General features: G+C 36.4%; 1 protein-coding gene across 3 annotated transcripts in view; it reads left to right on the top strand.

The window, feature by feature from the left end:
- Positions 1-12,508, top strand: part of ICA1 (islet cell autoantigen 1) — a 70,868-nt gene that overhangs the window by 22,121 nt on the left and 36,239 nt on the right. The gene's annotated exons all lie outside the window — the stretch shown is intronic.

The following is a 12,508-nucleotide window of genomic DNA, read 5'->3' as shown; positions in this document are numbered from 1 at the left end:
GTGCTCTACTATCTGCTGCTAGATTTTGAGGACAATTAAAGACCAACATTTTCAAAATTCACTATCATTAGGTTTTGGGGAGGAGTTGCAAATTTGGAACTTATTTTTAGGTTACTTATGCAGTTCAGCTTGATTCTTTGGCAACTGCTAAACACTAAAACTGCTAAGGAGGCACTCTCCATAAATAGTCTTCATTCAGTGTCACTCAAGTTTACTAAACTCCTCCCTTCCCAAAAGTCTTGAAAAATCACAAGTCCTAGGTGGTATGCTGCAGTTTTGCTACCAGGTGAGAGTATATAATTTATTTAGGCTGATCCTGTCACAGTTCAGGAATGCACATGAGACCTTCACATTTTCTAGTACCCTAGAGCCGAGTTTGTTAAAATTCTATAATGTTCACAGTTCGCTGTTTATAGATGCTGGCTATCAGGAAGACTTAGGATCTTAGGTATAACCAAGTGACTCATGCTTTGAGTAAAGGCAGTAAAAAAAATTTACAGAAATTGTGTCATAATTGAAAGCAGAGGTCTAATAACAGAAATTGTATTTAAGGGTACATGTATATATGTATATGACTCGGAGATAGGTAATGTATAAAAGAGAAAACCCTGTTAATTGGCCTAAGCAGTCTGTAACTGAAAGTGTTTGAATATGAAAGATATGTAATTGGGGATTTGAAAAGCTTGAATAAACCATCCTAACAGGAAAGGACTGGCATGCATCTAACTCTGCAATTTTTTGTAAACCAAATTGGTGACAATAGCAATTAAGAAAGGGATGGAACAAGTAGTACCCCAGTTAGTCATCTAATCTTTATTTAATGCTTCAGTACAGGGTGTTCCTGTAAGTCTTGTGGCACCAGTTATATATTTTATTATGCCTGATGGGAAATGTTTGTAATGGCAAGTTCTTGCAGGTAAAATAATTCGTATGCTCTTGGCCTCAGCTGGTTGCTTAAGTGTAATGTTTGATTTGTTAGGAAAACACTTAAAAATGGAATGTTAGAATGAATAAAGCAATACTGGTAATGGTAATTGAAAACTGATTTAGAACTTTCCTGCAAAACAAATGCTGTGGAAAGCATAAATTGTATAAATGACGAAGTGATTAAAATATATGGTATGTGCAGTGAGCTGCTCTAGATAAAAACTTAGATGTTAAATTTCAGACTTGGGTTGCTGTGCTTCAGGGTCAGCAAAAAAAAAAGGAATTTTTTTTCAAGTTCTTACAAAACATAGTAGCAAAAATGTGGAAATGCTAAGTGTTTTTAAATATTTCTTAGTCTGAAATAAATTACATTCTGACATAAAAAAAATAAAATTAGTTTTTAAAATTCTGTAGCATGACCTCAAATAGTTAAAAAAAGACCAAAGTTGAAAGTCTTTTGAACATTTTTCTTCTCCAACTGACTGTCAACTGAAAACCTTTCAGTTCACATTGTAATGCAGAGAACAAAAAGCTCTACATTTTGTAGCCAACAAAGTAAAGAAATGCCCCTGGTATCTGCTTCCCCACATATCCCATCTGTGCAACAGGCATATCAAACTAGTCTTTGAAGATTTAATACTTGCAGAAAGTTAACTTTTTCTTTTTTAATTGGGGACAAAAAATACTGAAATAAAATCCTCAAGCATAATGTTCCTAAGTAGCTGTTGCTGAGCAAGTTTGAAGTTTGTTTTTAGTGCTTTACAGAAATTAATGGTGGATATTGTAGTCCTAAATAATTAGAGGAGTTTTTGTCTTTTTTTTTCAATTTTTGCTTGCAGATCTTAATTGTGCCATAGTGTGGCAGTGTAATGCTGAGGTTTTAGGGGTTGTTTTGGATCTGTAGCAATTTAAGAAGTCGTGCTAGTTTTGTGTTGCAAATAATGTTATAATTTTTTGTGTAAGGTTTTTGGTTCTTAAATATACCATTGCCAGAGAGAAGCATTTTGAGCTGAGCTGCATATTGAATGATATACCACCAAGTAGTTAGTGAAGCTGATCCTGTCAGAGCACTTGAAAGAAAGTTTTCTTCAGACTTGTGATTGTGAAAATCCAAAGTATTTCTTCAGTAAACTTTTTTTTTTGTTTCCAGTAAACAGTACTGGTTTAATGATCTTTAATGCACCTAGTGCATCAGCAGTATTTATATCATGTAGTTAAAGGACTGTTTTTCAAGTATGTAGCCTTTTATAATGTAATCCTTAATGTATCATTATATATACAGATATGCTACTTGTTTTTGGAGACCAAAGCTAAATCAATCCAGATGGGTTTTTCATACCTTCCTTCAGGAGAGCTCAGGCTAAAAGATCAATAGTTGAGTCAGTATTTTCAGAGCTGATAAAATCTGAGTTAAAACACTGACATTTTTGTAGCCCTCTTTCAAAACAATGAGGTACTTGAAAGAATTTTCTAATGCTGTTCTTAAGGCGTCAGTCTAAGTATGCAAGACCCAGCAACACTACCCCTTTGAGTGTCTCAGAACACTGCAGAGCAGCCTTTTTACATTGTTGTTTGAAGATATCTATGTTATTGTAGCTACTTGAGTCAAACTAAGGAAATAGGTATTTACTTTTCCCTACAGAGTTCTATAAATGCTGTGTAACTTTTTTTTTTTTCTATTAGCAGTTTTTATGAACAATTCAGCGCTGTTCTGGTTATAGAGGTCTTCCATCCCAAGACAAGAGTTTGAAGTGTTCCTTGAGAGCATCTAAACAGTGTTGAGATACATGGAATAATTTTAATGAACTAATATCATTTTACCAAATTCTCCACACTAATCAGGGTTTTAGAGTTCTTAAATCTGGTCTCTTTTATCTGTCCAGAGACTGTACATTATAATGTGAACTGTGCTGTGATGTTGTAAAAATGTACCAAATGACCCAAGTGCTGGTGTCCTTACAGTTCTGAAAAGGTTGAGCTTTTCGATGCATTTTCTGAGCAGGAATGAGACAGAGTGTGTAGTGGTAAATTGTGAGACCAGGCAACAGTTCTGTGTGCAGCCTACAGGAACACAGGAGGATGTGCTGTTCAATTTTACTTGGCTGTGCAGTTGGCTTGGCAAATTTACTTGGCTCAGATGCATGTACAACTCAATATAGACTTTCTCATCAAACCTGTACATTTCAGAGCCTTCCATAAGAAGTAAAAAGCGAGAGCTGAAAAAATGTCATGCTGACTTTAGGCTATGAGAAGATTGCATCTGTGACATGATAGGTTGTTTATCAAGCTACGTTGATAAAGCTGATTGGTCCTTTCTGTATTTGTTTTTCGCTTCCATCATTCTTGCACTCCTCTGTTTCCCCTTCATTATAAGGCTTGAATCAAAGCTGGAGTATCTTTGTAAATACCCAGTGGCCATGCTGGACTCCCTGAGACAAGCTGCACTGCACCTTAGTGTGACTCTTGGTTTGCATGCAGATGTTGAGAACTTGCAAGCTTGCAACTGAGTTGTTTGGATACAGTTTATCTCCAGTTCTTTCTACTTGTAGCCCTTCATATACTTGAAACTAATGCCCTTAAATATCATTTTAAAGATAAATCTGTCAAGAGGAAAGTGGGAAGAAGGAAAGTTCAACAAGAACTCATAGTAACAATAACTTAAACTACTGTTGTTATAAATGTACCAATGTAGGGAGTGGATGACCTGTGCAAACTTTCCTTGAATGTCTTTTATTTCTTAAAAGTTAAAGCTTCTGTGGATAGATGGGAAATAATGAAGATAGGAATCTATTGATTAAAGGGTCAGAAGGGAAACACTGACTATTATATATTCATTGTACAGGTGTTGACTATGTCTAAGTATGGCTAAGATGCATCTGCTGCAGTGTGTCAGGAAGGCTCAGGACCTATAAATCTGTTCTCCTGCTGTCCCCTTGCCAGGTATCATTGCTGGGCATGAGGGCGTTCTGGCTTGTGTGATGGTAAAGGTGCTGTACCACAGCGTCATCTACTCCTCCCTTGTCCATTAACACCAGCTGCAAACAGCCCAGCAAACCTAAAGGCACTGTGGAAATGTGCTGGGGTATTGTTTTAATCTTTTTTTAATTCCCTGTTACTTTTGAAGACTCTCCAAAAGCTGCAAAAAATGTAAAAGGCCTAAGAAAGGAGAAAAAACAAATATGAAGCTGATCTTTGAAGTAAGAACAGACTTGGCAGTTCCCATCCTTGGAAACTAAATTTCAGTTTCTGGTAAAAATAAAGTGAGAAGGAAATCTGTAGGCATTTAGAAGCTAGCAAACTGAAGAGCGAGTAAAAACACAGGTTTATAAATAACATAAATAGCATTATGTGTTGGGTTTTCTTAAATTTTTGCATTTTTTATCAAATTGTTCTTTTAATGGAAAATAAATTGCAAATCTGTATTGTCGCAGTTCCTTATGAGTGATTACTGGAAAAGTGCATTTAACTTTCCTAGAAAAATAAGAGCTCTCAGGAGCTGAGAGTTGAGAATATTGGCCGAGGAACACTAAACAAAGTTTCAGAGGATCATAGAATTTAAAGATGGAAAACAACTTCTATTCCTGCCAGGACAAAATCTTTACATCTGTAATATATTTTCCAAGTGTTTTTCTATATCTAATAAAACAAGTCATTTGAGGATGACCCTCTTAGAAGTTTTGTGGTGCTTTTTGTTGGTCATGTTCTAGTTCAATTATTAAAAGCCAACCAAGAGAAAGTATGCTAATGCTGTTTGCATCTGCAAATGATATTAAGCTGGAAACTCTTTTGGTTTTCCAACAGCAAAGTACACTGGCATCTTAAAGAAAAATGTCTTTGGCCATGGCAGTCACAATGGTGTAAAATAAATTCTCTATTGTCATAGTAACAAATAGCAGTGTAATTGATGGATGTTTAGAGCCAGATTAGTTACTGTTGACCAACCTTGAGTTTTAAAACTTAACAAAAACAATTAAAAAATATTTAGACAGTAGTCATTGCTGTTAGATATTAGGTGACAATAATATAGGCCCCTGCATGTGAGAGAGCATAGGTTGGTGTTTGTGTTCTGGGCGTGTCAAAGATCTGAGTTCCTTTAGTAGACCATACACTGGATATGAGATGTGTGGCATGTAGATGTAATATGAAAAAAGAATGATGGCTTTCATAATACCTGCTAGGAATTTGGGATAGTAAAGTCTATCACATTGATAGATACAATTTTTATCAGTCTTGACTCAAAATTTTCCTTTAAAAAATCCCCCACCTATTCTCTTTGGTGATTTGGATTGCTGCTGCTGCATGCTGGAAGAATAGGTGAACTTCCAGGAGATTCAATAGTACTCTCTGCAAGGTAACTGTGTCTCCTCTAAAATTAGTAAGATGGTGTCAAACTGCACTCTGAGATCCACATCTTAGTGTAGCAATGTGATAGCAGAGATGGAGATAACAACCCGCTCTTACGAAATGATGATAAGCAACACCTACACATATCACTTCTTGTGACATGCCTCTGTCATCAAGAGTAGGTTTGGTTTCATTCTGGTAGGGAATGGCAGTTAGAACATGGGTTTTAAAGTCAGGTTTTTTAATATGAAAGTATATGGCATTGGAAATGCTAAATTTAGGGGTTTTCCTAGAAATTAGGGTAGTGAAAAACAAAGTAAAAAAAGTGCTTTTCAATCACAATTGTAGTTGTTGCTTTGTGATTATTGCCTCTCCCTGTAAAAGCAAAGGGAGTTCCAGTACTGAGCATGTTTTCTTTGAGCAGTTTCTGCTATAATGTTATTTCCAGCTTCTCCAATATCATATTTAGTAACATTAAGTGGAGCAACCAGAACATTATAAGATCACACTTACAAAATGCTCAAGCATTTTAAGGCGTTTAGGAAAGATGTACCTCTTTTGCAAACGTAACCTTTAGGAGAAATGTTCTTCACAGTAAAAACATTTTATAGTCTTACAACTTTAAATTACCATTTCAAGTACAATTTGTAAGAGTCAGAGTACATAATGATACAAAATCAATTATTTTCTGAAACCATTTCGTGTATATTAAATGTCACTGATGATTGTTACTGAGTTAAAAGCAAAGTAACAATGTGTGATGGAGATGCCCTTTTAAAAGCATAATAAGAGTATGCCACTTAAAAATAGAAGCAGGCTTCTTGGAACAGATTACATCATCTTTAGACGTATTGCTTGTAGAATATGGTTGCTTCCAGAGATTAATGCTTGCACTTGAGAAATGGTTCATCATCTGTTCAGTTATTTTTAAGAAAGAAGAGTGTGAGGTGAGACTCTGAAAAATGACTTTAAAGTAGAATGAAATTTAGTGCTAGACTACAGATACAATATATTTTCTAACATGAAACTTTGTTTCATGTAACCTTGCTGAACTAGATTTGGGTTACTTCTACATTTTTGGAGTTGTATTTGTTTTGAGAAAAGGTAGGCAGATGTATCACACAGATCCTAAAAATCTCTGTTCACCTTAGTAGCAGAATATAAAATGTTTCAGAGTACAACAAATATTCTTTAAAAAAATAAATCAATTAATTAAATCAATAGTCTTAACTTTTATGTAACAATTGGTTTTGGTCCCAGTATTAAAAAGACTTTTTCAAACTTGTAATAAAATTAGGCTCCAGCAATTTTCTTGTGTCTAATAATGACAGAAATGTGTAAATATTAAATTTAATATTGGATTTTAAAAATATAGGAATAACTGAACTCTGTTTTCTGAAATATTATCCTGAAAATGGGAAAGAAAAGGTGATTGCCTAGACAATTTCTACTGCTCACATGAAAACTCAAACCCTGCAAGCTGGTCTATGTGGGCAAAGCCTGTTACCTATGTGGATCACTTTGTGAATTCAGAACCTAAATGAAGTGCAAAAAATATGACAGAGTAGGCTGTGAAAAGAGAAATGAGATTTGGAAAATTCCCTCAGCCTTAATAATCTGAAAAGGCTAGGAGGATAGCTAAAGAAATATTTTTAAAAATAAATGAAATACAGATGTTACTGAACTGAGAGAATTCTGCAGAAGTGAAGAATAAACAGGAAGGGGAATACAGCTGTTGGGGAAAACACTGTTTACACAAGAGAACCAAGTTTTTCTATGGTCGCCCCTGCCCAGGAATTCTTCTACTTTCCTAAAATGCTTGGGCACATGCATAATGTAGTCCATCTGCTTTTACTTCATGAGGCCTTTGCTGTTGTATGTTGCCTAGGCTCTGAATGATTAAATAGATGCTGTTTGATTTTTATCCTTCACATAATGAAACCAAATTAGATAGGATTAAAAAACCTCAACAAACAAATATACCACCATCTTTGATTCAGGGTTCTGCCTGAACCCTGCTTAGATTTCAAATGTTGTTTCATCTGTAATAGTACACTGTGAAATCTGAAGAGCACCACAAAAAGAATTGGGTCTTTTTTATGAATGTATTGTCTTTCTTTTGAGTTTGTATCTTGACAAAATATAATTAAATTGTTTTGATGGAAACAAACCATGCTTATTGATATATTAAATGCTAGCCAGGAATAGCAATAACAATGCATGGGATAATTTACAACAGACTCTGTGTTACAAATGAATCATGATTACTAGTGGGTGCCATTTTATATTTTGTTCTGAAAGGTTAAATAGAAAATGAAACACAAAACCTCAACTTACAGAACTTCTACTCCTGCATTAGTACCATAAACAGAATGGCTTTGTACTCGGGACAGTGAGAGCATCTCAGGACTGAATATTAAAGGAACTTGGTAATCATGTTGCTTTTGTTAAAGGTATCTTTTGTAAAGTATTGGTGTCACATCTAGCTAGGATTTGCAACATGTGTCAGTGCCATTCCTTGGCAGTTTGTACATCTGTTCATGCCACTGCCCTTTGCAATGGCTAAGGGGATCATACAGGCCAGCTCTGTGTTTTACAGTGAGCTTCTAATGGGGATATTGTTACTCTACCTGAATTTGAGCTTTTCAAGTCCCTTTGCCTAATTCCAGCTTATTCACTCCTCCCATCTGCTTTCTCAGAGGAAACCCAGATTCAAGTAGCAATTTTGCTCGGGCCTTGAAGTATTTAATTTGGATGCAAACAAATTAAAAATATTAATTATATTTTTCCCTTTGAGGACACTATCTAAAGGAGTCAAGAAGACCTCCAAATTATCTGCACTATGTGAGATAAACTGAACTGTATAATTACTATATGAATACAGTCATGGGCATAGTAGACATGTTAATTTTGTGCTATATTCTTTACATCACTGCTGGTCTTCAGTGTTCAAAAGCAGTAATTACCTGGCTCAGTTTCCTGCAGGGGCTGTCTAATTGCTCTCCACTTGCCAGCATTCCCCCCAGTACCATGTGTGGCAACCATCCTTTGCTCTCAGGTTGTCTAATATGATTTACACAATTGAGTAGTTATAAGCTCAGCAATTCTCAGCACTTCCAACACTAAGTCCAGGTTATGCATGCTTTAGAGATTTATGTGATCTTTCAAACCTGAAAGATCTTATTTCTTCATTTTTGCCATTTATCTTGGTTGGCCTGCTTCTTGCTACAAATCTTTGCAGTAATTTTTAGCAACTCATAGACTTGGATACTAATAAAACATGACTTTGTTTTCAGACTATATATAGTTATTTGCATCTACACAAAGAGCTGTTGGGTTTTTATCAACTCCCTTATAGTAATTTCAGGAGAGAAGAGTTCGGTAGTTGGAAGTTTTCAGGACCATGTTCTTCCCTAAGGAGGTTGTGTCCATGCATGAAAACATGCACCTGTTTGTGGATTGGCAGAGCGCATCCAAGCACACTGTGGTGGTAATGACTCCTGTCTACAGACTGACAGGTGTATGTTCTATGTTCCCTACTGGAACTACTTTTGGGCCTCATAATGCAAAAATCTGTCCCCAAACCCTGAAATAATGCTGTTTAGATGAATGCCATTCTGTATGCAATTTAAGAGTGCTGATCATGAATATTTTCTTTGTGTGCCCTTGCTTCAAGGTCCCTGTTAGTGGCAACAAGTGTTTTTTGGTCTTTTTTGCTTTTGGCCTAGTAAACCACACATTCTGGGTTGGACCAGTACTGAAACTTGTTACCAGCAGAAAGCTGAAGCATGTATTTGAAAGTCTTCTTAAAGTAGAAAAAAAAGTAGATGCTTTAACAAGGCTAAAAGTTATATATTTATTGCCTTCATTTCATTTAAATTGTCATTTCATGTTTGTTCCCTTTTTAAAATAATACTGATCCAAACTGTAAAAATTAACATGATGGCTGTGAGGAAGCCATCCATATTAATAGTTTCAGGAGCGTAATGTGTTCTCTGCTCTCTGATATGCTGAGTGGAGCCAGGAGGTATAAGCTCTGAGAGATGGAGCTGCTTTTATACACAGTTTATGCCTGTAATGACCCTGTGTGAATGAGTTGGGAGGAGAGGCTGTGTGCACTCCAGCTCTCAGCTGTCACATATCTCACTGCATTAAAACTCCCTCCTTTGATGCAGTTTGAAGTTAAACATATTGACCATAAGTAGTTTGCCTTTATGCTGGATAAAATAGGAGGAGAGGCCTCATGCAGCCAGTAGTAGTGTCAGCTGGGATGGTGCTGCTGGCTGTATCCTTTTATATCTGCATGAACCTTTCTTGGGAACACAAGCTACAACTTTGTGGATCAAAGCTGCTGAGGCCAGCTTCTATGCTGCATGAAGTGTGGACACATTCATTTGGAGTTGATTTATTCCTGCACAGGCAGGAGATAGAGAAGTTGTTTGGCAACCTGTAAGGAGTATGGGGCTATGTATTTGAAGAGTAGGGGAAGATTTTTAGAAAGGCAAAGACAGGAGTATGTATGACCATTTTTCTGGGGACGATGTATAGCTACATAGAGATGCTGCTTTTCTGAAAGGTGATGCCTAGATGAAGCTGAGCTGGTGCAGAACTCTGTGTAAACACTCACTGTGTTTTGAGCATAGCTAGGTAGCTAAAAAAATGTATTTTTACAAACGTATATTCAAGTAAACCACTCCTAATTTGAAATAATTCTTATGTGAACAAGCTTAGCATCTGTTTAATTCAAATTTTTTGTTAAAACATCTTAGCTAACCTGCAGAAAAGTAACATATCTTCATTTCTTGAGCTGTGAGCTCAAAAGTTCTTGAATGTTTTAAAATGGGGTGACTCAGGAATGGTTTTTTTTGCTTTGCCTGAATTTTTATGTTGTGATGTGATCATAATTTCTATAATGGCTCTGAATGTGGTTCTGAAAAATTGAAGACTGTTACTGCTTTCATCTTCTTAAAGTTAACAGACTTTCCTTCATTTTACAGTAAATAGTGGTGAATTACAGAAGCAGTCCACATCATGTGTCTGGGAGTCAGTTGCATGCTGTATTTGATAGAATTTTTTTTAAGCTGATGTATTTTCTGTGAATATTTCTTTGTATATTTTGTTGTAATTGTTTTATTTTAAGCAATTGGATTCACATTCTGGGTCTGCACTGTGTGTTCTGTTTGTTGTGTTTAAGCTAAAGACTTTGGTTTTTGGCTGGATGAACTTGTTGGACTGTGGATGTAATTTTGATCAGGGCTGTGTCCAGCTGCTGGATAAGTTGAAAGGATTCTGTAGAGGCGTTGCTCTCCCCAAATGACACACTGTGTCTGCCTCCACTGGGCCATGCTAGAGGGGTAAAAATCAAGGAGGAAAATACCACCTTAATTCTTGGTAATTCCTTAGCAAAAAATTTAAGAGGTTTTTTGTTGCTATGGGCTGTACCTTTCAACCTGTGGTGTTTGGGGTTATTTTTTCCCTATGAAGGGACTAAACTACTTTTTAATAGTGGAGAAGGAAGTATATTTCTGTTGCTTCAGGGCAGCTGTTATTTGTAATGTTGTAATGTTGTTATTTAGTACAGAGCTCTGTATTGCTTGCCACAAATAATTTTCATGTCTCAGAGAAATTTAATTTGGATGTAACAAAACTTTGCTGCTGCTAAGAGTGTTTAGATCCATGTCTTTGCACTACTATAATACTAACAGTAGGGAAGAAAATATGTCAAATGTGCATCAAAAAAAGGTTAAAGCGAGCAAGGAAAAAACCACATTCTCTTGAGATATCTAAAGTTGGAACATCTTGTTGATTGAATAGCAGAAGAATTTTTTCATGTGAATTTAGAGTACATGTAGTTGATGGGCCTGTTCTGGTGAAGTGCCTAACCCAGAAGCAGGGCAGTTTCAACAATATTTATTTTCAGCAGACTGTCCTCTAAAAATAGAGGGAAAAATTAGTTCCATATACATTTTCCCACACATTTCATGTAGAAAATAGCACTGTTTAGTATTCCAGCTCCCACCTAAATAGTATGAATAAACATTTTAATTGACAGACCACCCTTTAGGACTTGAAAGAAGAGAGGAAGTTTGTGGCAGATGCTGAAAGATAAGCTAGGCCTGTCCAGGTAGATACTGTAAGTTTTGGCAATTGATTTCCAAAATTCACAGCTCAAGTCTTAATGTATATGTAGACTTTTTACAAGGGTACAGAATTTTTTGAAGGGCTGATATTTGATCATCTCTCTGTACCGCAGTTGCAATTGTAGAAATGTTGGAGCACCTCAAAATTGCCACCACCCCTTCTCCAAGTGAATCTGTGTGAATGTAAAGCTTACATTCTGTCATACAGTTATAATACATGAAGCATTTCCATGTGATTTGTGTTGTTCAAGCATGTTTGAGCATAGGCAGTGCTTGAATGCACTCTGGTACCTCTAACCAGTTATAAAATTATGTAACTCATGATTTTGAGTGTTTGCAGTGGAAAAGCTGCAGTTACCCAGGTGTTACGTTGGGAGAGCTCATTTGAAGTATCTGTGCTACCCTAAACCACAGAACAGAGAGTTCTTCTGGCATAAGAAGATTCTGTGCTGGTCTGAAACCAGCAGAGCAAACTCTCAAACTCTCCATAACCTGTGAATGTGCCTCAGGGTTACTTTATTCTTCCGACAAAAATCTGCTGTCTGTGCATCATCTTTCTTCTTTCATGTCCAATGGTAGCAACTAGGGAGCTGCATAGAGCAAATACACAGTGGTGTTTTCTTTTAATAGTGTGATCAGTGGAGACATCACAGGACATGGGTGTTTTTTTTCCTGTAGAATTGTCCAGTTGCCTTTTGAACCAATATAAATTCTGGCCATCCCCAATGCATGGCTGTGATCAAAGGCCTTCCCTGTCTTGCCAACAGATGTTGTGTAAAGATCCCCTTACCTCCTGTTGGGTTCAAATGTCTTGGTCAGTATAATGCCCTGTGGTTCCTGTATTGGCTGAAGTCTCATCTTTTACAGGTTTTGTATCTGTGATATGATGGCCTTCCATCATACTCCTCCTTAAGCGTATTTCTTTTCTGGGCTCGCAAACCCTCATCTATCATTCTTTTTACAGAAACTAATTTACATATTTGGTCAGATATTTTGTTGTTGCCTGCCTTTTTTTCCCCCCTATTGGTAAGCCTGAACTGATCTGTGTTTTCAGATCCAACTTGGCTTTCAGTTGAAGAAAAATACAGAGTGAAAAG

Source organism: Catharus ustulatus, chromosome 1 (genome assembly GCF_009819885.2).
Source record: "Catharus ustulatus isolate bCatUst1 chromosome 1, bCatUst1.pri.v2, whole genome shotgun sequence".
Taxonomy (NCBI): domain Eukaryota; kingdom Metazoa; phylum Chordata; class Aves; order Passeriformes; family Turdidae; genus Catharus; species Catharus ustulatus.
Note: the sequence above shows the minus strand (reverse complement) of the source record. Positions and strands in the feature narration are given on the sequence as shown.